Source organism: Nycticebus coucang, chromosome 8 (assembly GCF_027406575.1).
Source record: "Nycticebus coucang isolate mNycCou1 chromosome 8, mNycCou1.pri, whole genome shotgun sequence".
Classification (NCBI taxonomy): Eukaryota; Metazoa; Chordata; class Mammalia; order Primates; family Lorisidae; genus Nycticebus; species Nycticebus coucang.
In genome coordinates, this window is record NC_069787.1 from 101,291,359 (window position 1) to 101,296,704 (window position 5,346).

A 5,346-nucleotide genomic window follows, 5' to 3' on the forward strand; every position below is an offset into this window, starting at 1 on the left:
GGCTGGAAATTGTTCTGTTTAAGTAGATTAAAGGTAGATGACCATTGTCTTCTTGCTTGGAAAGTTTCATTAGAGAAGTCTGAGGTCACTCTGATGGATTTGCCCCTGTAGGTCAACTGGCGCTTACTCCTGGCAGCTTGCAGAATCTTTTCTTTTGTCTTGACTTTGGACAGGTTCATCACAATGTGTCTTGGAGAAGCTCGGTTAGAGTTGAGGCGACCTGGGGTCTGATATCCCTCTGAAAGCAGTGTGTCAGAATCTTTGGTGATATTTGGGAAATTTTCTTTTATAATATTCTCTAGTGTGGCTTCCATTCCTCTGGGGCATTCTTCTTCCCCTTCTGGAATTCCTATAACTCGTATGTTGGAACGCTTCATAAAGTCCCATAATTCTGACAGTGAACGTTCTGCTTTCTCTCTCTTCTTTTCTGCCTCTTTTACTATCTGAGTTATCTCAAGAACTTTGTCTTCTACCTCTGAAATTCTTTCTTCTGCATGGTCTAACCTGTTGCTGATACTTTCCATTGCATCTTTAAGTTCCCTAATTGACTGTTTCAGTTCCTTCAGCTCTGCTATATCCTTTTTATATTCTTCATATCGTTCATCTCTTATTTGGTTCTGTTTTTGGATTTCCTTTTGGTTATTTTCCACTTTATTAGCAGTTTCCTTCATTGTTTCCATCATTTCTTTCATTATTTTCAACATGTGTATTTTAAATTCCCTTTCTGTCATTCCTAACATTTCTTTATAGGTGGACTCATCTGCAGTAGCTACCTCATGTTCCCTTGGAGGGGTTGTTCTGGAGTGGTTCTTCATGTTGCCTGGAGTTTTCTGCTGATTCTTCCTCATGAGGGATTTCTTTTATCTGTTTCCTTGCCTTAATTTTGCTTTCACTTCCTCTTGCTCTTTAAGTTCTTGTGCCTGTGGACTAAGGGTTACAGGACCAGTACGGTGAGAAGGTTGAAGAGCAAAAAAGGGATGAAAGAAGGGAGGAGCGAGTGATAAGAAAAAAAAAGAAAAATAGAGAAAGGAGAGGGGGTGGGTAAAAGGAATATTGACAGAAAGAAGAGAGGCACAGAAACAGGGAGACAGAGCAATATAGGTGTACAGTAGGGTACTTTGACACAACCTTTTCGGGGTGCCCAGTTGGGTGGTTCCCTTGAGGTCAGCAGCTCTTTGCTAACCTGATCAGACACAGTACCCCACCTCCACCAAGTAGAGAGGAAAGACAAAAATGCTATAAATCAAATCAAAACAAATAAACAGAAAACTTTACGGGATAAAATTGGGTGAAAAACCAAATAATAGCGGTAGAAACACTAGCAAAAATGAAGTTCTAGTTATTGAAAAAGGCAGCAATGGGAGATTATACTTAAACTAGAAAAATTGAGAAAGAAAAAGGATCTGTATGGAAAAGGTTGAAATTACAAAACAAAACAACATCAACAACATCAAAATAAACAAAAAAAACAACCAACCAAACAAACAAAAAAAACACAACCAAACCCAAAGCAGTATGTATATGTTATTGAATATTGTCTGGGCAACACATGGTCTTCTGGGGTATGAGATGTTAATCACAGTTCTGATATGACTGGAGGCTGCTGATTTCTCAAACCCCAGCAGGTAGATACCCTAAATCTCTCTTGGCCCACTTAAAAGGCACTTTGAACTTGTAAACTTGCTGAGCAGAAGCTTTCCCAGGAAAGTGCTTGTCACTGGAATCACTGCTGAAGTGGTTATCCACTTACCCAGCGTGCCAAAACCGGTCTCACTCTGCCCCTGAGGGTTAGGGCTGCAAGGCAGCTCAGACCCCACCCTTAGGCTACTTGGTCACTGGGTTACCAGCTTCCACCTGATTCTAGCTCTGCGACCATGAGGGCAGAGCTTGCCGGGGCAGATGGCTCACAATGGCTCCCTGTGACCCACAGCCAAACACTATTAGCTCCGTCTGGCTCAGCGGCTCAGACTGGGGCCCTAGACAACGGCCAAAATTCTCCACACTCCCGCTCAGGCTCTCCCCAAGGCAGTTCAACTGAGTGCCAAGTCCAAAGACACCAAAACAGTTCACAGGTAAGGCCTTTCTGGTTTGCAGTCTCGCTGCTACTGAACTTACAGTTATGGGCGGGTTTAGACGGATTGAACACACGCAACCACTTGCCATTTTTGCACTGTTTTAGTTCTCCTCTTGGGGTCCAGAGGTCTCTTGCTGACTCCCTGTATCCTCACAGGGGTGATGATAGGCAGATCCCACCAGGCAGAGATGCCTGGAGTCCTATCTCCCCAGACTCACGGTGCCCAGATGCAAGGAAGCTGTTACTCGGCTGCCATCTTGCTCCGCCTCTCCGAGATTAAAGTTATTATAAAGGTCTTGGCGCCTGTAGCTTAGAGGCTAAGGTGCCAGCCACATACACCAGAATTGTGAGGTTCGAATCCGGCCCGGGGCGGCCAAACAATGAGAACTACAACCAAAAAATAGCCGGGCATTGTGGTGGGTACCTGTAGTCTCAGCTACTTGGGAGGCTGAGGCAAGAGAATCGCTTAAGCCCAAGAGTTGGAGGTTGCTGTGAGCTCTGACACCACAGCACTCTACTGAGGGCGACAGCTTGAGACTCTGTCTCAAAAATAAATAAATAAATAGAAAATAAATAAATAAGTAAAATAAAATAATATAATTATAGGAGTGGCACCTATGGCTCAAAGGGGTAGGGCGCCGGTTCTATATGCTGGAGGTGGCTGGTTCAAGCCCAGCCCCAGCCAAAAACCACAAAAAATAAATAAATAAAAAAGAAGAAGAGCTTAAAAATATATATAATTATAAATTTATAAAAATAAAATAAAATAATTACAAAGGCTACATATAGCCTTTCTCACTCCCCAGCCATCTTGGCGGATGGTCTTGGTTGGGGGCCATCCTGCATCTAAGGCAGGAAGATGGTGGCTGCAAAGAAGACGAAAATGTCACTGGAGTCAATCAACTAAAGACTCCAGCTCCTTATGAGAAGTGGAAAGTATGTGTTGGGGTACAAGTAGGCTCTGAAGATGATCAGACAAGGCAAAGTGATATTGGTCATCCTCGCCAACAACTGCCCAGCTTTGAGGAAATCTGAAATAGATTCCTATGCCATGTTAGCCAAAGCTGGTGTTCATCACTACAGTGGCAATAATATTGAATTGGGCACAGCATGTGGAAAACATTACAGGGTGTGCACACTGGTCATCGCTGATCCAGGAGACTCTGATATCATTAGAAGCATGCCAGAACAGACTGGTGAAAAGTAAATCATGTGTATTTTTGTTTTAATAAATTGTTTTTTCTTAGAAAGAGAATACTACATATAGGTTTTTAAGAACAAATTTGAAAGCTTAGAGAAAATGAATGATTCTCTGGAAACAGAGTTCCAAAATTGGCCCTAGAAGAAATAGAAAATTTGAAAAGACCAATTATCATAAATGATTGGAAATGTTATAAAAGATCTACCACTGAAAAACATACCAGTATCAAATGACTTAATGGGTGAGATTTTTAATGCCCTTTAAAAAAAATCAAGCCATTGTAAATGATGGAATATTTTCAGTTTACTCAATAAAGCTGGATGTTAATGGGAAGTTAGATGCTGGATTACAATTTAAAACAAAACCCGAAACAAAAATCTTGGGAGTTTTCAGCACAGGCTACAGATCGGTGGGTCAGCTACGGGTTGGCTGGGGTTGGTTAACTGCTTAGACTCAACTTCAGGGTCCGGGTTGGGGTTAGTTCTGCTCTGCCTGTCTTGTCCAGGGCAATAGTCTCTCAAGGAGCAAGAGATTCTGTAAGCAGTCAAGCCAGACCAAGGCTGAATATGACATCTGTTGTGTTTGCCACATTTCATTGGGCAAAGCAACTCACATGGTCAAAAGTTGTATATTATTCTCTACTTCCAACAAAGCCAGAACAAAGGGCAGGGCTTGAAGAGGGAGAAGGAAGGAAAGAACTATAACTGTGTTTAGATAATCCTATTTACTAGCCTGTCTAACTTGAAGACCAAATTTTACTTTTTAATATAAAGGTAAAGTTTCCAAATAAAATGTTAGCAAATAACAGAAAGACTCTCTATCTTGACCTGAGTGATGGTTACATAATTGTTTGCTCATTTGTGAATCGTGCTTTTTCTGTCACTGTGATATTCTTCAATAAAAAAATGTGCCCTAGAAAATTAAATGCAAGGCCAGACAACCCACAAGTGACCCCCAGACCTGTGAGCAAGAAATAAATGGTTCGTTGTTGAAAGTCACTAATTTTTGTAACTGCTTGCTACAATTTAAGATTCATGAGGTCGGGGATTTTCTGTTTGGTTCGCTGCTATGGCTCTGAACAACTCTACGACCCACTAAGTTGTCCATAAATATTTGTAACTAGCAAATAAATAAGTAGAGTAGCAAATAAATAATGAAAAAAAATATCAAAAGAACAGCATATTTTGAACAAACAAGATTTTCTCCAGGACTAAATATCAGGACCTCCCTTAAACATAATTTATTACATGAACATGTTAAAGGAGAAATGCTATATGATCATATTAATAGATACTGCAATGATTGGGTAAAATTCAACAGTCATGCTTAAAAAAATTTTCACAGTAAAATAGGAGCAGAAAAAAAAAACTACTCAAACTTTAAAAAATGACTATTTGCTAAAGTCCAATGGGAACTGTTATTCTAAACAGAGAAACATTGAAATCATTTCAGTTAAAATTAGGAGCTTGTCAATAGCCAGGTGTTGTGGCGGGCGCCTGTAGTCCCAGCTACTTGGGAGGCTGAAGCAAAAGAATTGCCTAAACCTAGGAGTTGGAGGTTGCTATGAGCTGTGTGACACCATGGCACTCTACTGAGGGCGAAAAGTGAGACTGTCTCTACAAAAAAAAAAAAAAAAAATTAGGAGCTTGAGGCAGGTGCCTGCTCTCATAATTGCCATCCAGCATTGTTTTGGAGGTCTAACAAATGCAATAATATATTAGGTAAGAACAAATAAAGCTATTATTTTTTTCTGGTCATAATCCAAAAGACTTTAGGGGAAAAAACCCGCTGGAGTTAATAAAATAATTTGACAAATGATATATATGTCAAAATATTTTTGCCTATTTTAGCAGTAAGCACTGATATACAGAAGTAGAAAAAAAATTTTCATTACAAGGGTGGCAATAGTTATACAGTGCCTAAAATAAATTTAGCCTGAAAAACACAAGGGCTTATTTGTATAAAACTTGAAATCTTATTGAAAAACATGACTCATTATTGCTTAGGATGGCAATATCATAAACTTACAAAATTAATATATAAATTTAATATGTTAAATTTCCATAGAAAT

General features: G+C 39.8%; 1 pseudogene; it reads left to right on the plus strand.

Annotated features, from left to right (window-relative positions):
- Nucleotides 1–2,933: 2,933 nt before the first annotated feature.
- Nucleotides 2,934–3,281, plus strand: LOC128592657 (60S ribosomal protein L30-like; annotated as a pseudogene).
- Nucleotides 3,282–5,346: the final 2,065 nt, after the last annotated feature.